The following is a 25,079-nucleotide window of genomic DNA, read 5'->3' as shown; positions in this document are numbered from 1 at the left end:
CCTCAATGCTAAGGCCCCTGTCACCAAATGTTGACTTGACTTAATTACAGCAGAGGCCCTCCGAGAAATGGAATCTTAAATCAGTCTTTCTATAATCTGATCAACGCTAAACAGGTCATCTGTCTGATAAACCCTGCTGGCCCCTCAAGAAAGTGACCTTGCCATAACTTTTTTGCCTAGTGTTAGCTTCCTGTTCCCTCCCTCTTGCCTAAAAAATGTCTTGTCAGTTTCAACAGCTTCTAGGAGCTCCTTTCTGTTTGCTAGATTAAATGGTGCCCGTTCGTGAATTGTTCAGTAAAACCCACAAGATTTTTGAAATGTATTCATTTGAATTTTGTTTTTTCACAAAATGTGTAGTGGAGACCTGCAGAGTCATTCTGAAGAGTTACAACCTTAAAATTTCCTGAGTCCTGACTAGGTGGTTTCAGATGACTTCTTAGGCTTCTCAGAGGAGAGCTACAGGAAAGATGGAAGTACATGCGGATCACAGCATTTCTTGCTTTCTTTGGAAATATTACCAACTTATTAGCATGGACTTAGAGACATCACAGGGGCTTCCCTGATGGCTCAGTAAGTAAAGAATCAGCCTGCAATGCAGAAGACGCAGGAGATGCAGGTTCAATCCCTGGATGGGGAAGAACCCCTGGAGGAGGAAATGGTAACCCGCTCCAGTAATTTTGCTTGGAGAATCCCATGAACAGAGGAGCCTGATGGGCTACTGTCCGTGGGGTTGCAAAAGTCAGACATGACTGAGCACACACACAAGAGACATCACACCGTCAGCCATGTGACAGATTTTCAGTTGACTTCTGTCACGACGTGAGAGTTACATACTTAGGGCAAAATGACTATAGCTGGGAGGCAGCACCTCAGCTCTGAGGAATGTGTATATGATTTTGGTGTATATGTGGTGTATATATATGGTATATATGTAAGGTCAGTATATATGTGATTTTGGTGAAGGGGGTTAAGGTCTGTATATGGTTTTGGTGGAGAGGGTTGAGGTCACTGTGTGTATGCACTGTGTGTTTAGCAGAGGGGCTTAAGGTCAGTGTATGTATGGTTCTAGGGGGTTACGTACAGTGAAGCATGCATTTTGGCAGAGGCTTGCTGCTAGTCATGGGCAGGTATCACTGTTGATTTTAGTGCTTTTCCAGATAGGAAGAGATGCAAGCCTTTGGGCTTCTAAAATGTTATTTTGAAAATAACTATCCGAAGGCCTTTCTGTGAGTTTTTCCTGGACTGCAGTTGCCTCACTCCTGATCTCCACCCTAACTCCTTTCAGTGGCTGTTGAGGGTCAGTGGCTGCAGTGGCCACTGACTTTATCCTTGTAAAGCCAGGTAGCCAGCGACAATTTTTAGTTGGCACTTCTCTTGAGTGAAGGTACGTGTGTTAGTTAGGCAACAATAAAAGAGGCGCATGAGATTAAAGATGTGGGGCAACTGGTTCTTTTTCCTCCAGAAATTCTCTTCTGCCTGTTCCTTCCTTGGGTGTAAATTTCCTCAGCCCTGCTGTTTATTTGTGTAGATGTCAACACAGTTGTATCTACAACAGTGACTTTCCTTACTTGAACGTTGGGGATAAAAGAGTTCTTAAAATGAGTGAATGTCCTTTGACTTTATGCCTTCATGTCTGCTTTTTATTTTCTTTGTCCGCACAGGGCACCTTTCAATGTCCTTTTCAGAACTTTGTTAATTATAAAAGTTCCTACTTGGTAGTTTGTGTATTTAATGTCTTTCTTGCTTTGTTTTTCATTTTTTCATCTGTGGGAAAGGCTAGTTTCTTATATTGTTAACAGATTTTATCATTTTTAATCATAGGATCAAGAATGGTAGGAAGTATGTTTTAGTTTCCTATCAGAGTCTATGTTGATTAGGAAGTAGCAACTATGAATACTACAAATATTCACAACATCGGTAGGCTTGGAAGTGAAAGCATGAACATAGTTAAATACAAGTGGGGGTCCTACCCCCAGCCTGGAATTTTTAACTGAGTCTGGGCTTTTGAACCCAGGAGGGAGCAGGGTGAAGTAACATCCTTTAGAAAGAAATGTTCATCCTTCCTATGAATGTCAGATTTAACATTCCCTGAGGTGAAGTGGTCACTTTTATTCATGTAGTGAAATTATATGCAAATGAAAGTTTTATATTGGTACGTTGTAAATACATGATAAAAACACCAAGGCTGAGAGGTTTTTTTCCTTTGAAGACCTATCAAATGTTGATAATATCGGTAAATCAGTAAATGTTACTGTTACCCCCACCTTCTAAGATTCAGACAATCTTTTCTGTTCGTTCCCTCTGTCAGATTATAAAACCAAAACAACTTAGTGATGAGTGTGATGTCTTGTTATCCAAGAGAAAACGATCCATGTTGGGGAATACAGGGCCCCACAAGCAGTGAGGGGAAATTGGGAGCAAGCGAGAGTTTACCGAGTTTAAGAGATGCCACCCAGAAGCAGGGCCTGGCTGGTTAGGAGCTGGGGGTTTCCTTACAAGGCTGGCAGATCCCATTTTCTAGGGTGAGATGACCTCATTGAAGCTGAATTGAGGATTGTGGTTGGTGTACGTCAAGATTCCTTCTCAAGTGTTTCCCATAAAAGCAAGCTGGTTGAGGTTTAGATTTGTGACACTGGCTATCCCTGGGGTGGCCTCCATTTCATGGATCTCCCTAAATGAGTTAACTTTATCACCCTGGTTTCTCAGAATGTGAGCTTGTGAGCAGCAGGGGTTTTTCTTATCTACTGCTGCTGCTGCTAAGTCACTTCAGTCGTGTCCGACTCTGTGCGACCCCATAGACGGCAGCCCACCAGGTTCCGCCGTCCCTGGGATTCTCCAGGCAAGAATACTGGAGTGGGCTGCCATTTCCTTCTCCACTACATGAAAGGGAAAAGTGAAAGTGAAGTTGCTCAGTCATGTCCGACTCCTAGCGACCCCATGGACTGTAGCCTACCAGGCTCCTCCGTCCATGGGATTTTCCAGGCAAGAGTACTGGAGTGGGGTGCCACTGCCTGCTGTGTCCTTAAAACCTAGAGCAGTAACTTAAATGTAGGAGTCACACAAGAGGTAGTTCATAAGTAATAAATCAGTGAATTAAGAATGAGACTCTGAACATGGGAAAAGCATGCATTCGTGTTTTAAAAAGGAGAAATTCCTAATAGTGCTAATAGAGTTGATACTGGTGATAGAAAACATTTGTACATTTTGTTTGGGTTTAAAGGAAGAAGAAAGTGTTAGTTGCTTTGTCGTGTCCAACTGTGCGATATCATGGGCTATAGCCCGCCAGGCTCCTCTGTCCATGGGATTCTCCAGGCAAGAATACTGGAGTGGGTTGCCGTTTTCTGAAATGGTGGCCTTAACTCATACCTTGGCCCTAGTCATACCAGAGTGGGAGCACCTATACCTGTGAGTGAGTGGTCCAGGCGGTTCCCTAGGTTGAACTGGGCTGAAGAATTCACTTCTGAGAATCCTGCAGGAGGTGAGGTGCCCGGAGTTGTCTGAATCTAAGTAGCAGGCTGCGATTCTAGATGTCTTGAGATAAGGAAAAACACTGTTCTATAAACACTTGGTGGGACTCCCTCAACAGGCTCAGTTCTGTTTGCTTACTCACAGCTGCGCTGGTCACTCTTCATGTCAATTAAAATGTTGCTAGCCTTATAATAGCTATTCATTTTACTAACATCACATAATTTATTTAAAATGTTTAGCCATTGACATTTTATTTTGGATGTAATACCCCATCCTCATGTGTTACTTTAATACTGATACCCCCAAAACATGAAAGTTGTTGTAATGAAATTTAATCACAATAAATTAGGAGTGGGCTAAAATACGTGGCAACACTCAAATTAACTGAAAAGCTGCCAAAAATCAGATGACACCAGAGGCCTTAAGCACACATCACCTGTGCCTTTGAAATCAGCCTGGTTTGAGGAGCTGTTGACTTTGGCTATGCTCTCAGTTTGGCTGAACTTACAAAGAAAACTCACTAGTCATTATACATCGTGCTTGTTCTCCAAATTAACCCCATTACCCAATCTTCCACGCAAGCAGAGAAGGCAGAAATGACCCAGAGTTACAGATTTCCAAATTACCTTTATAAACAGACAAGGTGATCTCTGCAAACATGTATGAATTTCAGTGTTCTTGAAACTGTTTCTCAGAAAGAATGTTATAAAAGTCTCTTAATATTCCTAAATAGCAGCCTTTTATGCAAGTTGAAATGCTCAACAAGTGCTTATTTAATTTGCCTAAGTTTCTCTTTTTTTAACCTAAATACAAAATCTTAAGTATATTTGACATGAGAAATGGCAGTAAAGCTTATAATGGTAAGGCAAGTGGGTTCTTTGTGTGCAGTTTTAGCAATAAGAAATGACTTAACACAACAGTATCCATAGGCATCTTAATCCTTTGGTTTCAGATGTAATGAAAACATTAAAAAGGCTATATTTGATTTCAAGTCACAGCCATGCCGGAGAAGGCAATGGCAACCCACTCCAGTACTCTTGCCTGGAAAATCCCATGGATGGAGGAACCTGGTAGGCTGCAGTCCATGGGGTCGCTAAGAGTTGGACACGACTGAGCGACTTCACTTTCACTTTTCATTTTCACGCATTGGAGAAGGAAATGGCAACCCACTCCAGTGTTCTTGCCTGGAGAATCCCAGGGACGGCAGAGCCTTGGTGGGCTTCTGTCTATGGGATCGCACAGAGTCGGACACGACTGAAGCGACTTAGCAGCAGCAGCAGCAGCAGCACAGCCATGCCTTGGTGGATGAGTATGTGGCACATAATTCATTTGGTTTCATCTCCCCAGGTGCAAAGGACCACTGGGTGGTTCACAAACTAATTTTTCTTCCTCTTAAGTTATTTTTTAAAATAAGATCTCCCTTAATCTATTAATGAAAGTAAAATCACAAGTGATGTTTACATTTCTAGAGATTTTTATATTTTATGAAAAGCCTATTGTTTCATACTTAACAAATAACTCCTAACTCCACTTTTAAGTGGATGGTTGTCCAATCAAGGCTAAGATTTTACCTAAATAATTGCATTTCAGTGTATGCAAAAGTGCGAGTACTTAGCACTTAATCCTCAGCATATGAAGTAATATTCTAAAGAATATTCAGCTAACATGATAACTCGTATTTAGTTTTACCACCAGAAACATCCTCAGGTGAAATGTTAATTTATGACAATTTGGTAATTTTGATTCCATTTAATTTCTTGCGTGAAGTATTCTAATGAAGTTCAGTGCTTTATTTTCTTCAGTGTTTGCCATCTTCCTAGCAGTTTTATTACATCAAGAATAATGTATCAGAAAAAGCAGCCAATTTAAAAGGGTCTGACACTATTTCTAGAAAAATATTATGTTGTGTTTTAAACTGTAGATATAAATATCAAATTCTTTTTTACATTCATCTAGTACAAGAATCTAGTATTCTTATACAACTATAAGCCAGACTATCTTGAAAGAGCCAAAAAGATGACCAAATATAGAACTCTGAAAAGTTCTTGATGCAGCCTTTTAAAAATCTAGTGTATTAGAACATGGGGCCAAGACACAGTGTTTGCTACAGTAGGTATCAATGCCTGACAGCATTCAACAATATCAAAAATGCTCTTGTTAATTCCAGTTTTAACTTCTTTCACGAGATGACTCCAGTCTTAAAATTAGCAGCCCTGGATGTCAGAGGAGGAAGCCCGGCATTTCTTCCTCTGTGTATGTACAGAGAGAAGCCACAAGGGGTCAAACAGTGAGTGAAGAAAAAATTTTTTTCATATGTCATCATCTGGCATAAATATCTAAGGCCACAGGCCCTGTTAATCTTTACTTGCTGATAGTAAAATCTCCTAGTTACCTTTGACAAGGTAACATTAGGACATCTGTGTGGGAATTTGGTTACTTACTATTATCTTCACCAGGGGGCATGTGGGCCCTGGGAAAGAATCATTGTTATCTTTGCCTTAGCTGGTTGGTTCTTGGTTTATTTATTGAAGTATAGTTGACTTAAAACAGATACTAGTTTCAGGTGTATAACATAGTGATTTGACTTTTTAATAAAGAGAGGATAAAAGTTAGTTGTTTAAGAACTAGAAATTACCCAAACATCAATATCATTTAGCGCTGCTTTTTTCTGACTTGCACGTTATAGATGAGGAGTGTGTGCTAATCGCTCAGTCGTGTCCAACTCTTTGAGATCCCATGGACTATAGCCCGCCAGGCTCCTTTGTCCACAGAATTTTCCAGGCAAGAATACTAGAGTGGGTTGCCATTCCTTTCTCCAGGGGATCTTCCTGATCCACGGATCGAACATGGGTCTCCCACATTGTGGGCAGATTCTTTACCATCTGAGCCACCAGGGAAGCCCCATAGGTCAAGAATACTTGGCTAGAGATAACTAGTGTTTTTAGAGAAGTAACAATGTTAAATCATAAAAATGCTGCTAGTATCAAAATGTATTGGGCCTTGGGGCTTTTCAGTGCAATATTACCCATTAAACATGACCTAGATGTCCATTTCTGGCATCTTGCCCACCGACTGTTCTCCCTGGAAAGCATTTAAAATGCCCCACTAAGCGTCTCAACATTCAGTAAACTAAGATCATGGCATCCGGTTGTATCACTTCATGGCAAATAGATGGGGAAACAATGGAAACAGTGAGAGGCTTCATTTTATTTGGGCTCCCAAATCACTGCAAATGGTGACTACAGCCATGAAATTAAAAAACGCTTGCTCCTTGGAAGAAAAGCTATGACCAACCTAGACAGCATATTAAAAAGCAAAGACATTACTTTGCTGACAAAGGTCCATCTAGTCAAAGCTATGGTTTTTCCAGTAATCAGGTAGGGATGTGAGAGTTGGACTATAAAGAAAACTGAGCACCGAAGAATTGATGCTTTTGAACTATGGTGTTGGAGAAGACTCTTGAGAGTCCCTTGGACTGCAAGGAGATCCAACCAGTCAATCCTAAAAGAAATCAGTCCTGAATATTCATTGAAAGGACTGATGCTGAAGCTGAAACTCCAATACTCTGGCCACCTGATACGAAGAACTGACTCATTGGAAAAGACCCTGATGCTGGGAAAGATTGAAGGCAGGAGGAGAAAGGGACAACAGAGGATAAGATGGTTGGATGGTATTGCCAACTGGATCGACATGAGTCTGAGTAAGCTCTGGGAGTTGGTGATGGACGGGGAAGCCTGGCATGCTGCAGTGCATGGGGTTGCAAAGACTCAGACAAGACTGAGCAACTGAACTGAACTGAAGGGTCTCAACTCTCCCACCAAGACATTCTCTGTTGTGGTGCACTGCCATAAACTTTCTTAACTCTTTTTCCTGTTGTTGTTTTTTTTTAATTACTTTATTTTCTATTTTTTAACTTTACAATATTGTATTTGTTTTGCCATACATTGACATGAATCCACCATGGGTGTGTACATGTTTTCCCCTTCCAGAACCCCCCTTCCACCTCCCTCCCCGTCCCATCCCTCTGGGTCATCCCGGTGCACCAGCCCCGAGCACCCTGTATCATGCATTGAACCTGGACTGGTGATTCGTTTCACATATGATAATTTACATGCTTCCATGCCACTCTCCCATATCATCCTGCCCTCGCCCTCTCCCATAGAGTCCATAATACTGTACTATTTATCTGTGTCTCTTTTGATGCCTCACATACAGGGTTATCTTTACCGATTGACTAAATACCATATATATGTGTTAGTATACTGTATTGGTGTTTTTCTTTCTGGCTTACTTCACTCTGTATAATAGGCTCCAGTTTCATCCACCTCATTAGAACTGATTCAAATGTATTCTTTTTAATGGCTGAGTAATATTCCATTGTGTATATGTACCACAGCTTCCTTATCCATTCACCTGCTGATGGGCATCTAGGCTGCTTCCATGTCCTGGCTATTATAAACAGTGCTGCAATGAACATTGGGGTACACGCGTCTCTTTCAATTCTGGTTTCCTCGGTGTATATGCCCAGCAGTGGGATTGCTGGGTCATATGGCAGTTCTATTTCCAGTTTCTTGAGGAATCTCCACACTGTTCTCCATAGTGGCTGTACTAGTTTGCATTCTCACCAACAGTGTAAGAGGGTTCCCTTTTCTCCACACCCTCTCCAGCATTTGTTGCTTGTAGTCTTTTGGATAGCAGCCATTCTGACGGGCATGAAATGGTACCTCATTGTGGTTTTGATTTGCATTTCTCTGATAATGAGTGATGTTGAGCATCTTTTCATGTGTTTGTTAACCATCTGTATGTCTTCTTTGGAGAAGTGTGTGTTTAGTTCTTTGGCCCACTTTTTGATTGTGTCATTTATTTTTCTGGAATTGAGCTGCAGGAGTTGCTTGTATATTTTTGAGATTAATTGTTTGTCTGTTGCTTCATTTGCTATTATTTTCTCCCATTCCGAAGGCTGTCTTTTCACCTTGCTTATAGTTTTTGTTGTTGTTTTTTAACCCATGCCATCTCCCCTCCTGTTTTCTGTGGCTAAATTCTGATTACTCGAATTTCAGTTCTTGATTCTTTTCTATCTGCAGTCACCAGCTCTCACCATGGTGAATTCTATTTTGATCTTTCCCGCTTACAAAACTGTGCATGCCCCTTTACAAAACATAAGGCCGCTAACAGAGACATGAGTGGCAGAATCGTAAATAATGATGTGAAAAAATTTATGATAAAAGGTCAAGTTAGAAAAGATTTGCCCTAGGATTACAGTTTAGTTAGGAAGGGCAAAACTGCTCACTATTTCTAGCCCAAATTTTGATCTCACTTATTATTCCAGAGCCCCTTGAAGAAACGACTGCCTCCAGTTGAAGCAAAGGAAGTACAAGATGAGCCCAGTTTATCTGGGGGCAAAAAGTGAAGAAGCTTTAAAAGACTGACGGCATCCTGTCAAAAGGGCACAAAAGCCAGGTTGCTGTAGTTCTCTCCAGCCTAATTTGCCCCCATTTGAGCGAAATTATTAAGATTATAGTTAACTGAAAAACACTGAGTTCATGAAAATCCATAAATCTTTTTTTTTTTTTTTTTTTTAGTTCTACCAGTTTATTGCTACCAACCCATCTCCCTCCACCCTCATGCACGCATGCTCAGTCATGTAACCCCATGGACTTGGGGTGGACCCCAGCCCACCAGGTTCCTCTGTCCATGGACTTTTCCAGGCAAGAATACTGGAGTGGGTTGCCATTTCCTTCTCCACCATAAATCTTTTGCAGTTATCAAATGAGTCACTAAAATCCCTTTGTCACCATTTGATATAGCCATTAAACCAACCCCTTCCTTTGAAATCTTTACACATTTATTCTGCATTTCCAGGAAGACCATTATATCTCAAAACCAGTAGCCCTAGTTGATAGTGAAAGCTTTACCTAAAGAAGAATATCAGCTAACAGTGGTCAGTGGTGACAAATAGAAAAGTAAAATCATCATTTCACAGTCCCCTATGAAATCACTGACTCAGACAAGGATTATCAATTAGTATTAAAATTATTAGATGATGGGTGGATGGCGAAGTGAATTTTGTGTGTGCTTTGCCCAAGTAACATCAAAAAAGATTACATTCATCAAAGGAGGAGATCTTCACTGTACAACAGAGAAAAAGGAGTGAGGCTAAAATCATACAATATGAAGAATAAGGTCAGGACTTCCCTGGTGGTCCAGTGGTTGGGAATCTGCCTGCCAATGCAAGGGACACTGGTTTGATCCCTGGTCTGGGAAGATGCCACATGCCATGAGGCAACTAAGTCCATGCACCACAGCTGCTAAGCCCATGTGGCAAGAGCCTGTGCTCCATAACAAGAGAAGCCACCACAGTTGAGAAGGTCATGCACCGCAATGAAGAGTGACCCCTGCTTGCCGCAACTAGGTAAAGCCCGGCCCAGTAACAAAGACCCAGCACAGTAAAAAAAATAAGATTTAAAATACTAATAATAAAATAATGAAAATTTAAAAAGAATACAGCAATCTGTATGCTAATTCAGTGGCCAGACTTGGCACCTGTTATGGTGGATAGCCAGGTACCGTGCATCCCCTGGTAGACTGCCTGCAGTCTGCACATCTCCTGGTATGTATTCTCAACTGAAAGATTTACCTTGAATCTATCAAGCCTTCAGATGTAACTTTCAGTCTACAGGAAGTACATAGAAGAAGTTAAAACCTACCACAGAGAAGTAATCAGACAAGCCCAGATGAAACATTTTATAGGACAAAAAAAAAAAAGACTCTTCTAGATTATAGGAGAGGAAAGGAATACAGCTAGGCTGGTGTAACTCAGACTGGATCCTGATTTGGATAGACCAGACCTATCATATTTTGAGGGCAACTTGTGAAATATGGACTGGGTGTGTTGATAATTTTGTGATATGAGATCATGTTTTTAGCTATGTAAAATATATTTAATGTGTGCTGAAGTTGTCCAAAAATGTTCATGCTCATTAATACAAAAAAGCTAAGGGTGGTGAAGTTCAGGTTTGGAGATAGGCCTGGGTATGACCCCTGACCTCAGCATTCACCAGCTGGCCAAGGCATTCAGACTCCATGCCTTGGTTACCTTGTATGCTATACCTACCTTTGATGGGTAACAGGAATTATGTGGGATCATGCACCATTTAACATGAATTTGAGCAGACTCCAGGAGATAGTGAAGGACAGAGGAGCCTGGCATGCTGCAGCCCATGGGGGTCACAAAGTGGTGGACACAACTTACCAATTGAACAACAACAACAGTTTAACAACGAGCTACTATGCCACCTCCTTCCCAATGCTCGACCTATTTTTTTTTTCTATTTTACGTTTTTAAAAAATCTCTTCATTGTTCCTTGCTATTTTTAGCTTTCACTTGATTTCATCATTTTCACTCATTATTCTTTCATTTTCTCTGTACTAGGAACACTCAGTGTGAAATTATCCCTTGTCATCTCTCTCTGTGCCACTGAGTACTTCGATTACATAATGATCCACTTCTCTTAGCTTTTTTGTCACAAAAAAATTCTATAACCCCTGCCACTTGGTCACTTTGTGACTCTTAGGTTAGTATCATTTTATTATTGACAATTCATAACCTTCTTCAGCTGTTTATTTCCTAAGATAATCCATCCATCCTTCCTTCTTTCTTTCTTTCTTTCTGTTCTTTCTTCTCTTTCCTTCCTTCCACCCTTTCCTCCCACTCTCCCCCTCTTTGCCTCTCTCTTGCTCTCTCATCAAAGAGATAAAAGGGAGGCCACTTTCTCCTCAGTGTCCCCTCACCTCTATCTCCATACCTGCTGTATCTCACTCCTCCGTGGAATCTGAGCCCGCTTTGCTCCTGATGTACTCTGCTGACCCCTGAGTTGTTTCTGTGTCCACCCTCCAGTTCTCCAATTCCAGCTCTGACTTTGTCACCCCCAGGTGTCAGAAACAGCTGTGATAAGGTCTTCTTTAACCTCCTCTTTCTAAACCCAAAATCCTCCTTGTGATCGCCAGTGCTCACATTCTTCAGCTGCCCATGCTTAGCATCTGGTCTCACCTGTAAAAATTTACATTCAACTGGCTTTCTTAGTTTTCCAGTAACTTACTGAACTCCCTCATTTGATCACAACCTTGTTGTTTAGTCGCTCAGTCATGTCCAACTCTGCAACCCCATGGATTGTATCCCACCAGGCTCCTCTGCCCATGGGATTCTCCAGGCCAGAATACTAAGAGTGGGTTGCCATTTCCTTCTCTAGGGGATCTTCCCAACCCAGGGATCAAACCCCCATCTCCTGCATTGCAAGTGGATTCTTTACCACTGAGCCACCTGGGAAGCCCTTGATCACAGCCTGCTTTCCCTTATTTGCACATAATGAATTATTTTCCATGTTTTCATCATACTCGCTTTCCAATTCCTACAATTTCTATTTAAAGAACCAGAAGCATTCTATTTTCTGGAGGCAATTCACCCAAGAAGACTGACTCTTGTTGACAGATAAAATGAAAATGACAACAGGGCAAAGGTCATTCGTTCCTTTTAAATCGCCTACCTATTTCCTTAGGGATCCAAATATACAGATCAACACATGGAGTCACTAATACATGGCAGACCAAGCTTTTTAGAGTGTAAGTCAGCAGAGATTCTCCCCGCCCCCAGTGTGAGTAAGCATGCTTTACAGCAGTTCTGGGGGTCCATGTTACCTGCATGAGCCTGGTGGAATAAACATCACTCTGGAACCAGATCTCAGTTTAACCCCTAAGTGGCTAGTATTCTTGCCTGGAAAATGCCATGGACAAAGGAGCCTGGTGGGTTACAGTCCATGGGGTCACAAAGAGTCTGACACTGAGCATGCACACATGGCCCTGGAAAAGTGACTCAGTTTAACCCCTAAGTGGCCCTGGAAAAGTGACTGAGCTCTTGTGTATTCATCTATAAATTTAAATATAAACTGATAACATCTCCCAAGGGTGAGAAAATTAAAAGTTGTGTCAAGATCATTTGTCATTGTTCTTGGCAGTCACTAAGTTGTGTCCAATTCTCTGGGACCCCATGAACAGCACACCAGGCTTCCTTGTCTCTGCACTATCTTCACAAGCAGTTTGCTCAAACTCATGTTCATTAAGTCAGTGATGCCATCCAACCATCTCATCCTCTGTTGCCCCCTTTCCTCCTGCCCTCAATCTTTTCCAGCATCAGTGTCTTTTCCCATGAGTCAGCTCTTTGTCCACATCAGATGGACAAAGTATTGGAGCTTCAGCTTCAGCATCAGTCCTTCTAGTGAATATTCACAGTTGATTTCCTTTAGGATTGACTGGTTTGATCTACTTGCAGTCCAAGGGACTCTCAAGAGTCTTCTTACTTTCACTCAACTGGTTGGATTGATGAACAGACACCCTGCCGCCCCATGCTTGAGGTTTCTGTCCCATACTGCATTGACACAGATGTCAGATTAGACAGTGGTTTCCTCACCCACCCAAGCCTCCCAGAAAATCAAAGCTCAGCAAAAACAAAACTCCCCACACAAGGTCTTCTTTCTGCAGCAGCCGGCACCAGTAAAAGGAGAATGCAGCGAAAGGAGAATGAAATCTTACAGCCACATAAACAACCTCAGTCAAACATTGAACAACTATTTTCAAAGCTCTTTCCCCATCCATCCCTAGGGGTTTTTCTTTGGCCACCTCTCTCCATGTCGCACTTTCCAGCTCAGACCATCAGGTCAGCTCTGTGCTCCCTGTTTGGAGGTCAGTGCTCCCTGGAACTCCAAATTCTCTCTCTAGTAAGTGGAGCAAATCACCTCTTTTCTGTCTCTAATCCTAAACTTAGCTCCTCAGCTGGACCTGTGGAAGCCCTCAGTGGAAATCGGTAGACAGTTAATTCAGTTAGATTTGCCTTCCTTAGAGGTCATGAAAAGCATGCTGCCCATCATTACATAATGATTTGGATGATCATGAAAGTGTGGTCATAGTATCTCAGTTAATTTTTAATGGCACTTACCCAGAGTTCATAGACCTAAGAATAGAGGACTCCCTCAGCACAAACATAAGAAGAGGAGCACACACAGGGTCAAGGCTACATGCAAATGCAGTTTGGCTTTGGTGTTCCCAAATAGCTGTAGTGCTTTAAAAAAGGGGGGGCCTTAATAAATACTGTTCAAGGTCTCTTATCAGTAAATGGCCTTGATCTTGGCTATTGGGTTCAGAGTTAAATGGGTTCTGTCTGTAACCTCTTGTGGCTCCTGTTGATTTTGGAGGTTTTACGATTCTTTGGGACCAGTTCTTGCCATTTCTGAGCTTTCTAAAATACACACAAGTGCACACTTCACCTCTACTGAGGTTTCTTTGTCCTTCATAGATACAGTTAGTTTACCTCTTTGTGTCAGCCTATTATTTGTAGGCTTTGAAAAGTGTGCCATGTCAAAGTGAACCAAGTCAAAGAGAATAAAATAATACTAAATCAATGAACATAATCTCAATAGAAATAACTTTGGATCCTCCTGTCTTATTTTAGAGAGGTGTTTTTTAACCACCTATAGAACCTAGTATGTGTCCCATATAAGATGAACTGGATGTGAACCGGAGGCTGGCACGTGGAGAAAGTTCTTGCTTTCTCTGCACTTCAGCTAAGCAGCCAACAAAAACAGTATCCCCCATGATTTCAGATGCTACAGTCAGCTTTCCAGTTAAGTTCTGTAGGTCAATGTGTGGCAGTGGGCTCACTGGATTACATGTTTGATGTGGTATATTTCTCAAATGTACATGTCTCCTGTGTGTTTCCATAGGAGTTGTGTGGTCTACAGTTTTATGACTATAAATCCTGAATCCTAGTCTTTATTCGCCACTTAGCATCTTTATTCACCACTAAGAGACCTTAGACAAACCACCCAATCCTGTAAAATGTTATACACCTAATAAATTATAGTGCATCTACCATCTGTTTATTTAAGGTAGCCTTGCTTTGCTCACTACTATCTATGCAGTAGGGATTATTCCTTTTCATTTTGCTAAAATTTGTTTACATCTTAAGGAGTCTGTACTTTTTAAATGATTTGGAATTTGATGAAAAATAAAGTCACCCTCTTGGTTACTATCATGATCTTATAGTCATCCCCCAATACTCCTCTTATCATTTGATCATAATAACCACAAGCAGACTTAAAAGCCTACTTATTTCTCCCAAAACAGGAAATCAGTGTTGATCAGGTCTTTGAAGAGTCTTTCAACTTTCAAATGCTTTGGAGATTTCTTGAGGGCTATGACCAGAATGGAAAGAAATAAAATATAAACATAAGGTATTAATCATTTATGCCCTCAGTTAGGTATTATTTGAACTTTCTTTGGATGAATTGTTTCACATTTAGCTCAGATTAACTCCATCTGTGCTATTCTCCCTATTTGCCTAGCTTTTACAGAAATATCTGAATGGGTTTTTTTTTGGTTTTAATTTTGAACTAGACAAAATTGTCCAAGCTCACAGATAGACTTAACTTACTGTATGCAGAAAGCAAGATTTCTATGTGAGAAAAGCTTCTTCGAACCAAGCCTTCTATAATGAGCATCACTTCCAATCAAACAAATCCCAGAGTCCACACCGGCCAAAGGGAGGGAGAATCAACCCTACTTCTCAAAGATCAATTATCACCTTTAGTCTGCCACAATGTCACTTTCCAGAAAAACCATCTCAAACATTTTTACCTAAAGTGTCACTTCATAAAGCCAAGATGCATTCTAAGAGTGACAGAGGCAACATTTGGTTTAAGATACAGAGAACTTTTTCTTCGTTTGTTTAGGAATTAAGTGGTAAAGAGCCCACCTGCAATGCCAGACACACAGGGGATACAGGTTCGATCCCTGGTCCGGGAAGTTCCTGTGGAGGAGGACATGGCAACCCATTCCAGTATTCTTGCCTGGAAAATCCCATGCGCAGAGGAGCCTGGAGGGCTATAGCCCGTGGGGTCGGAAAGAGTCGGACACGACTGAACGACTGAGCACACACACAAATGTAATGTAATATGTAATGGTGTATAGCACAATGCCCGGAGAAGGCAATGGCACCCCATTCCAGTACTCTTGCTTGGAAAATCCCATGGACGGAGGAGCCTGGTAGGCTACAGTCCATGGGGTCGCTAAGAGTCAGACAGGACTGAGCGACTTCACTTTCACTTTCCCTTTCATGCACTGGAGAAGGAAATGGCAACCCACTCCAGTATTCTTGCCTGGAGAATCCCAGGGATGGCGGAGCCTGGTGGGCTGCCGTCTATGGGGTCGCACAGGGTCGGACACGACTGAAGCGACTTAGCAGCAGCAGCAGCATAGCACAATGCCAGTGCCCTACTGGGAGCACCCATTTTCCTTGTTATTACGGCTTCAGAAAATACTCACTCCAGGCTAGAATAAGTTATTTCAATGGAATCTGTGGCTGGTTGGATAGGGAGAAGAAATGATTTTTCTGAAATCAACTAATATTTATATTTATATCCCAAAGTAATAGTGAATCCTAAAACTAATGTCTCAGGGCCTGGTAGTTGTGCTTTATCTACTTTAGTAAACAACTAACACTTGTTCTTATTTTCAATCTAGTCTCTCCACTAACATCTGAGGACCCTCTAATAGCAGCTAGTCACTGCTATGAAGTACTCATCGTGTGGTCTTCAAGGCTTTGCAGGTAAAAGTCAGCTACAAAACAACAACCCAAGCAAAACTGCTCCATGTTTTCAGACTGCAGGTTACGCCACTTGCTTTGTCAGCTTTGGAATCAAGCCACTGACTGAGGTAACAATCATGTGAACAGACCTGGCAGGTATGGGCTCCCCAGTAGGTGGGTGTGAACAGGTGACTGGAGGGCAGAGAGGGCCAGCACTTGGTGAGCTGGTTGGGTTCTGGGACCCTGGGAACCCCTAGACCAACCACCCTCAGCTCCAAGCAGGCCCTTCCAGTTGCCCTCATGTGTACTGTGCTCACTCACCCTGTTATGTCTGACTCTGTGACCCTCCCTCCCCCCGCCCAGGCTCCTCTGTCCATGGGATTTTTGAGGCAAGAATACTGGAGTGGGTTACCGTTTCCTTCTCCAGGGGATCTTGCTGACCCAGGGATTGAACGGGAGTATCTTGCACTGGCAGGTGGATTCTTTACCACTGTGGCACATGGGAAGCCCACCCCCATATGCCAAAATAGAATGATTTTCCATGTGTACCATGGATGGGAGAAAAATAGTGGATAATAGCTATCATCAAATTTTTAAGCATCTGGGGTGAAAGGTCATCTAGTGTAACATCTAACTTACCAACAATTAGATTTGTTTTCTAACAGCAAGGTCCCATAGCATTCATTTTACCAGTTGATTTTTTTGTGTTGTTGTGGTGGCAAATGCACAAAAAATTTACCATCCTAACCATTTTTATGTGCACAGGTCAGTGGTATTAAGTACATTCGCGTTGTTGTGCAGTCAATCTCCAGCACTCTTCATGTGACAAAACTGAAATTCTGTACTCCTTAAACAACAATTTCCCAACCTCCTGTCCCAAGTCCCTGGCAACCACCAGTCTCCTTTCTATCTCTACAAATTTGACTACTCTGAGTACCTCATGTGTGTGCATGCTAAGTTGCTTCAGTTCTGTCCGACTCTTTGCGAGCCCGTGGACTGTAGCCCACCTGTCTCCTCTGTCCATGGGATTTTCCAGGCAAGAATACTGGAGTGGGTTGCCATTTCCTTCTTCAGGGGATCTTCCTGATCCAGGGATCGAACCCATGTCTCTTATGTCTCCTGCATTGGCAGACAGGTTCTTTACCACTAGCTCCACTTGGGAAGCCCAAGTACCCCATGTAAGTGGGATCATACAGTATTTGTCTTTCTGTGACAGGCTCATTCACTTAGCAGTGTCCTCAAGGTGCACATGTGCTGTAGCAGGTGTCAGAGTTTCCTTCCTTTTCAAGACTGAATAGGGGAATTTCCTGTTGCTCCAGTGGTTTAGATTTCACCTTCCAACGCAGAGGGAACAGGTTTGATCTCTGATCGGGGAGCTAAGATTGCACCTGCCTCATGGCCAAAAAACAAAACATAAAACAGAAGCAATATTGTCACAAATTCAGTAAATACTTTAAAAATGGTCCACTTCAAAAAACAAATCTTGAAAAAAAACACCTGACTAACATCCCACTGGGTGCATTTACCACATTTTGTTTAACCTATTGATGATTCTAGATGTTTTTATCATTGATACAAACTTACTTGACCTTCTGGAGCAAGATCAGGGTATCTAGAAGCCACTCATGATCCATTTTCATTTACATCCCTCTTAGTTAAATGTAGGCTTCCCAGGTGGCCCACTGGTAAAGAATCTGCCTGCCAATGCAGGAGACATGGGTTCAATCCCTGGGTCGGGAAGATCCCCTGGAGCAGGAAATGGTAACCCACTCCAGTATTCTTGCCTTGAAAATCCCATGGACAGAGGAGCCTGACAGGCTACAGTCAGTCCATGGGGTTGAAAAGAATCGGACACAACCGAGCGACTAAGCACAGCACAGCACTACATGATTTACATATCCTTTCTCTTGATGGATTGGGGGATGGAGAAGGATCATAAAAATCTAGAATTCTCACCCTGCCATGACCTGAAGAAGACATGTTTTGGGGACTGGCCCCTGTGCCTTATGTGTGACCCTCCCAGGGTCTGAAGGCTGGCCTCTGATCTGCCATCTCCCTGCCCCCTCCAGCCTGGCAGGTGCCTCCTGAGTGCCCTTCACATTTTCTACACTGACAGTGGCGTGTTTTCAGGCCTGGTAGGGAGGTATAGCCATGCTCAAAGGTCGGTAGTGATTGGCAGAGATATGTTTACTTTTACTTTAGTTTTATTGGAATCCTGTAATCTTGGGCTCAAATGGACAGTTCTCAAGTATATCTTTTCTGAAGGGCAAACTCAAGAGGTTCCCCCATCTCCTCTTTTCTCCAGGAATAGAGCTAAAAGGGACCATTAGAAGCAGCTCAAAGATGCCGCTCTTCGGGTTCTGTCTTCTAGGACTTTTCATGATGAGATGTTGGCTTCTCCAGTCCAGCACTGCCTTTCATCTGAGGCCCTTCCCACATCATTCTTGATGTTGAACTATGTTATCTTTCGCTTAGTCCCATCTCATCCCTCATCCCAATACATTTCATGCACTTAAATGTATTGTCTACTATGTAAACTAATACAGAAAGTTCTCATTTTTACCCCCCAGAGCATTCTGAAACCAAAGGCAATAAGCAAACCTTTGTAATAATAACTAGAACTTATGTAAAGCTTCCTGAGTGCCATGCAGTGTTTTAGGCACTCATTTATTCCTCATAACAGCTCTATGAGGCTGGTGCTTTATAGTCCCCTTTTTAAAGTAATTCCGTAGACGGAGGAGCCTGGTGGGCTACAGTCCATGGAGAAGCAGTGTCAGACACGACGGAGTGACTGACACTTTCACCTTCACTTTTCACAGCTTGGGACATTCAGGAAGGTCCATGTCATTTAGTTGTTGCTGTTCAGTTGCTCAGGTGTGTCTAACTCTTTGTAACCCCATGGACTGCAGCACACCAGGCTTCCTGGTCCTTCACAATCACCTGGAGTTTGCTCAAACTTGAGTCCATTGAGTCAGTGATGCCATTCAACCATCTCGCCCTCTGTCACCCCCTTCTCCTCCTGCCCTCAATCTTTCCCAACATCAGGGTCTTTTCCAGTGAGTCAATTCTTCACATCAGGTGGCCAAAGAATTGGACCGTTAACATCAGTCCTTCCAATGAATATTCAGGGTTGATTTCTTTAGGATTGACTGGTTTGATCTCCTTGCAATCCACGGGACTCTCAAGAGTCTTCTCCAACACTACAGCTCGAAAGCGTCAATTCTTCAGCACTCAGCCTTCTTTATGGTCCAACTCTCACGTCCATACATGACTACTGGAAAAACCATAGCATTGACTATATGAACCTTTGTCAGCAAAGTAATGTCTCTGCTTTTTAATATGCTATCTAGGTTTGTCATAGCTTTTCTTTCAAGGAGCAAGCATCCTTTAATTTCATGGCTGCAGTCACCATCCTCAGTGACTTTTGAGCCCAAGAAAATAAGTCTATCATTGTTTCCCCCATTCCCTTTTACAGGGGATCTTCCTGACCCAGGGATCAAAGCTGTGTCTCCTGCATTGAAGGCAAATTCTTTACCACCCGAGCCATTGGGTAAGACCTTATGTCATTTAGTAACTTGTGGTTTTGCCAGCTGATATTTATGTACAGGAGTGAGGCGCTTACCTCATGAGTAGACACCTGATCATCAAACCAGCATCACCGTCTTAACTTAATTCTTTGTGGAAGGTATGTTTTATGGAGGAATTATATGTCACAATTGTATTTGTAAATTTGAAAGAAAGTATTAGTGAAAGTGTTAGTTTCTCATTTGTGTCCAACTCTTTGTGACCCCCATGAACTGTAACCTCTGTCTATGGGATTTCCTAGGCAAGAATACTGGAGTGGGTTGCTATTCCCTTCTGCAGGTTATCTTCCCAACCTGGGGATCAAACCCAGGTCTGCTGCATTGCAGGCAGATTCTTTACTGTCTGATATACCAAGGAAGCCTGGTTTTGTAAATTTGTTAAGTTTAAGTTGTCTTAAAAGTACATCTCTAAATGCCAAGGAAGCACTTAATCTGTTTATTGTTATTCTTTCTTCTCAGAGTTCCTTGCCTTGCTTCATTTTCAGTTTACCATCTAATTTCAAGATATTTCATTATTTAATAATATTTTTTCCTACCCTTATTTTATATGGATGCAAAGCATTAGTTAATTGCATGTGTGAGTGTGTGTGTACATGTGTGAGTATGTGTGTGTGTTCGTTTCAACCAGGCCATATTTGGGCAAGAGTTGGGTTTTCTACATTTACCCATCAGCCCTGCCACTGCCCTTAAATGACTTTAGAGTTAAAGGATACCTGATTTACCAGAGATACAGCAATGTTTACATCATTTCACCAGAGGTAACCAAAGCAAGTACTTTGCAAACAACTACTGACCCCAGGTCCCTTGCCAAATGAGACAGCATTGGAAGAGAGCCAGTGAGAGTTCTCAGTTTGGAGTACTGAGCCTCAGAGTTGTTTTGCAGGATTTATACATCAGAATTCTGATGAATAAAGCAAACAGCTTCCCAGAAAACAACCCTTGGTGTTTTGTAAGTGAGCATTCAGACAGAAGAAGCAGCCATCTTGTCCCTGAGACTGGACCAGTGCCAAAGAGCGTTTGTTTCCAGGCCGGACAGCACCCTTCTAGAACAGTCTCACCCTTCTGTGCCTGCAGGTCCTCTCACCTAGGATGAAGTCTGTTCATTCTGAAAGTAGAGGTGACACATTAAATACCTCCCTGCCCTGGAAAAAAAGGATCATGTCATTCATAGCAACACCGTCTTCCAACAACACAAGAGAAGACTCTACACATGGACATCACCAGATGGTCAACAACGAAATCAGATTGATTATATTCTTTGCAGCCAAAGATGGAGAAGCTCTATACAGTCAGCAAAAACAAGACTGGGAGCTGACTGTGGCTCAGATCATGAAATCCTTATTGCCAAATTCAGACTTAAATTAAAGAAAGTAGGGAAAACACTACACCATTCAGGTATGACCTAAATCAAATCCCTGATGATTATACAGTGGAAGTGACAAATAGATTTAAGGGACTAGATCTGACAGAGTGCCTGATGAAGTATAGACAGAGGTTCATGAAATTGTACAGAAGACAGGGATCAAGACCATCCCCATGGAAAAGAAATGCAAAAAAGCAAAATGGCTGTCTGAGGAGGCCTTACAAATAGCTGGGAAAAGAAGAGAAGCAAAAAGCAAAGGAGAAAAGGAAAGATATTCCCATCTGAATGCAGAGTTCCAAAGAATAGCAAGGAGAGATAAGAAAGCCTTCCTCCGCGATCAGTGCAAAGAAATAGAGGAAAACAACAGAATGGGAAAGACTGGAGATCTCTTCAAGAAAATTAGAGATACCAAGGGAACATTTCATGCAAAGGTGGGCTCGATAAAGGACAGAAATGGTATGGACCTAACAGAAGCAGACGATATTAAGAAGAGGTGGCAAGAATACACAGAAAAGCTGTACAAAAAAGATCTTCACAACCCAGATAATCACAATGGTGTGATCACTCACCTAGAGCCAGACATCCTGGAATGTGAAGTCAAGGGGGCCTTAGAAATCATCACTATGAACAAAGCTAGAGGAGGTGATGGAATTCCAGTTGAGCTATTTCAAATCCTGAAAGATGATGCTGTGAAAGTGCTGCACTCAATATGCCAGCAAATCTGGAAAACTCAGCAGTGTCCACAGGACTGGAAAAGGTCAGTTTTCATTCCAATCCCAAAGAAAGGCAATGCCAAAGAATGCTCAAACTACCGCACAATTGCACTCATCTCACACGGTAGTAAAGTAATGCTCAAAAATCTCCAAGCCAGGCTTCAGCAATACATGAACCATGAATTTCCAGATGTTCAAGCTGGTTTTAGAAAAGGCAGAGGAACCAGAGATCAAATTGCCAACATCTGATGGATCATCAAAAAAGCAAGAGAGTTCCAGAAAAACATCTATTTCTGCTTTATTGACTATGCCAAAGCCTTTGACTGTGTGGATCACAATAAACTGTGGAAAATTCTGAAAGAGATGGGAATACCAGACCATCTCACCTGTCCCTTGAGAAACCTGTATGCAGGTCAGGAAGCAACAGTTAGAACTGGACATGGAACAACAGACTGGTTCCAAATAGGAAAAGGAGTACTTCAAGCCTGTATATTGTCACCCTGCTTATTTAACTTATATGCAGAGTACATCATGAGAAATGCTGGGCTGGAAGAAACACAAGCTGGAATCAAGGTTGCTGAGAGAAATATCAATAACCTCAGATATGCAGATGACACCACCCTTATGGCAGAAAGTGAAGAAGAACTAAAGAGCCTCTTGATGAAAGTGAAAGGGGAGAGTGAAAAAGTTGGCTTAAAGCTCAACATTCAGAAAACTAAGATCATGGCATCTGGTCCCATCACTTCATGGGAAATAGATGGGGAAACAGTGGAAACAGTGTCAGACTTTATTTTTCTGGGCTCCAAAATCACTGCAGATGGTGATTGCAGCCATGAAATTAAAAGACGCTTGCTCCTTGGAAGGAAGGTTATGACCAACCTAGATAGCATATTTAAAAGCACAGACATTACTTTGCCAACAAAGGTCTGTCTAGTCAAGGCTATGGTTTTTCCAGTAGTCATGTATGGATGTGAGAGTTGGATGGTAAAGAAAGCTGAGCACTGAAGAATTGATGCTTTTGAATTGTAGTGTTGGAGAAGACTCTTGAGAGTCTCTTGGACTGCAAGAAGATCCAACCACTCCATCCTAAAGGAGATCAGTCCTGGGTGTTCATTGGAAAGACTGATGTTGAAGCTGAAACTCCAATACTTTGGCCACCTCATGTGATGAGTTGACTCACTGGAAAAGACCCTAATGCTGGGAAGGATTGGAGGCAGGAGGAGAAGGGGATGACAGAGGATGAGGTGGTTGGATGGCATCACCGACTCGATGGACATGGGTTTTGGTAGACTCTGGGAGTTGGTGATGGACAGGGAGGCCTGGTGTGCTGCAGTTCATGGGGTCGCAAAGAGTCGGACACGACTGAGTGACTGAACTGAACTGAACTTAGGTTTGTGGGTGTTGTAATTAGACCCACTAGGGCTTCTGACATGATTGGACTAGACTCCAAGCTCCTTGCAGGCAGGAACTGAATCTTTTCCTTCCTATAAATCACCATTCCTGACCCCAGCAGCTGTTCATTCTCTCATGCATTAAAGAGGGATGCCATGAGATGAGCAAGGGGCCACCAAAGATACACCTCGCTCCATACTTTCGCTTTGCCTTGTTTTCAGGCATCAGACTCAAATAACACTGGGTTTGTCCAGAAGTTCAGTGGGGTGTCATTCTTGCCATAGTCCAAGCGCAGTTTGGAAAGGAATTTCCAGACACAGAGTATTTCAGAAAGAAGTGAGTCCATTACGAACAAAAAGCAGAGGTATTGAGGGCATTGCAAGCACAGTGGGCCAACCTCCTGACAGACGAGGGAGAGCTGATCCCCTTTCATGGGTTATCAGCCAATTTTTATAGCCTCAAACCAAAATTCCTATTGGAAAGTTGGCATGAGGTGATTGGTTAGGGTGGGTATTTTTACCTAATATGGGGTCAGGTTGCTTCCTGATTTAGATCAGGGGGGCTCATGGCAATAGTCGCTATGGGGCTCAGTCATTTCTGAGATGACCTTGGTGTAGAGCTCTGCATCTGTAGCCTTGGTTGAAGGCCTTGCACCTGTGACCCTGGTCTAGGTCTCCATAGTTCCAGTTACATGAATGCTGTAGGCTCCGGGTAGTTGCAGTATTTGTTATCTACTAGCTCCTAAGGGACCCACTGCCTGCAGGTAATACAAGATACAGGTGAGGCTGAGGCTTGCTTGCTCTGTGGTCCCTGTAGTCCTGCAATCACCTGCCTACCCAGTAGAACCTGGAGCGAGGAGAGGTTTATGCATGCATAGATGTTTATGCTTTGTTTCTGACCCTTGGGTTGAGGTAAATGAGTGGTAAGTTGACCACACGGTAACAAAGATCTGTGTATATTAGTTGCTCAGTCATGTCTGACTCTTTGTAACCCTTCGGACTTTAGCCCACCAGACTCCTCTGTCCTTGGGATTCTCCAGGCAAGAATACTGTTGCCATGCCCTTCTCCAGGCAGGAATACTGGAGTGGGTTGCCATGCCCTCCTCCAGGGGATCTTCCCAACCCATGGCGAGAACCCAGGTCTCCTGCACTGCAGGCAGATTCTTTACCGTCTGAGCCACCAAGAAAGCCCCAACAAGGATCAGGATCAGACCAAATCCATGTTCTCATCAAAGCCCTAAGCTCCAAGTGGGAGAAAGGGATTCTCAGCCTCTCCTTCTTCATCGGGATTCTGAGTTCCTTTCCCTAGAAAGCAACAGAGCAAGTGCCAGCCAGTTCTGGAATGCACCCCTCCTCAATGGTATCACCCCACCCTCATCACAGCGGCTCATCAGTGCCTTCTGGAGAGGAGTTTTGGCAAATACTTGGTTCATTGTGACCCTCGGGGGTCAGCTGCTCAGCTGATCTGCCACTGGTCTGACTTTGATTCTGATGCTAGATGCACACAGGAAAGTGGGCTGAGATCTGGGAAGTGAACCTCGGATCTGCTGCCTGAGAAGTTGTTCCAGGCTTTGAAGAGCAAGCTGTGGGGGGAATTGTGAGGACTGAGTTATAGCACATGTGATGGGCTGGACTTTCAAACACAAAATGTCTGTGAAAGTAAATACGGAGGAAGATCTGAAGGGAAGTAACAAGGGAAGAAACAAGAAAACAGTGAGGCAGCCTTGGTGTCAGAAAGGCTGGGAGGTGCTGGCATTCCAGTAACTGATCACAATGCCGATTTCCTTCTCATTGATGCAGCCTCCAGGTGGCTTCTCCCCATCGTGTGCTTGTCTCTCACCATCACCTGAGGTCACCATGGCAGAGGTGAGAGCAGCTGCAGATCTTGGAGGGGGTTTTTCAAGGCCAGGTTGGGAGTGTCCACAG

At 42.8% G+C, this 25,079-nt stretch overlaps 1 protein-coding gene across 4 annotated transcripts in view; it reads left to right on the top strand.

Moving 5' to 3' along the window:
• The window catches only part of UBXN2B (UBX domain protein 2B), a 70,865-nt gene that overhangs the window by 31,709 nt on the left and 14,077 nt on the right, over window positions 1–25,079 (top strand). The window contains exons 9-12 of one of the 4 annotated variants that reach the window (XR_014057805.1): window positions 5,636–5,755; window positions 16,039–16,230; window positions 19,578–19,652; window positions 24,954–25,019. The gene's annotated coding sequence lies outside the window, so the exon portion shown is untranslated. Of the gene's footprint in view, window positions 1–5,635; window positions 5,756–15,248; window positions 16,231–19,577; window positions 19,653–24,953; window positions 25,020–25,079 lie in introns of all 4 variants that reach the window. The other 3 variants (XR_014057807.1, XR_014057806.1, XR_014057804.1) reach the window with 3 other exon arrangements.

Source organism: Giraffa tippelskirchi, chromosome 6, assembly GCF_054371585.1.
Source record: "Giraffa tippelskirchi isolate mGirTip1 chromosome 6, T2T-mGirTip1v1.2.pri, whole genome shotgun sequence".
In the NCBI taxonomy this organism is placed as follows: domain Eukaryota; kingdom Metazoa; phylum Chordata; class Mammalia; order Artiodactyla; family Giraffidae; genus Giraffa; species Giraffa tippelskirchi.
The sequence above is the reverse complement of the archived record's forward strand: the minus strand, read 5'-3'. Positions and strand labels throughout refer to the sequence as shown.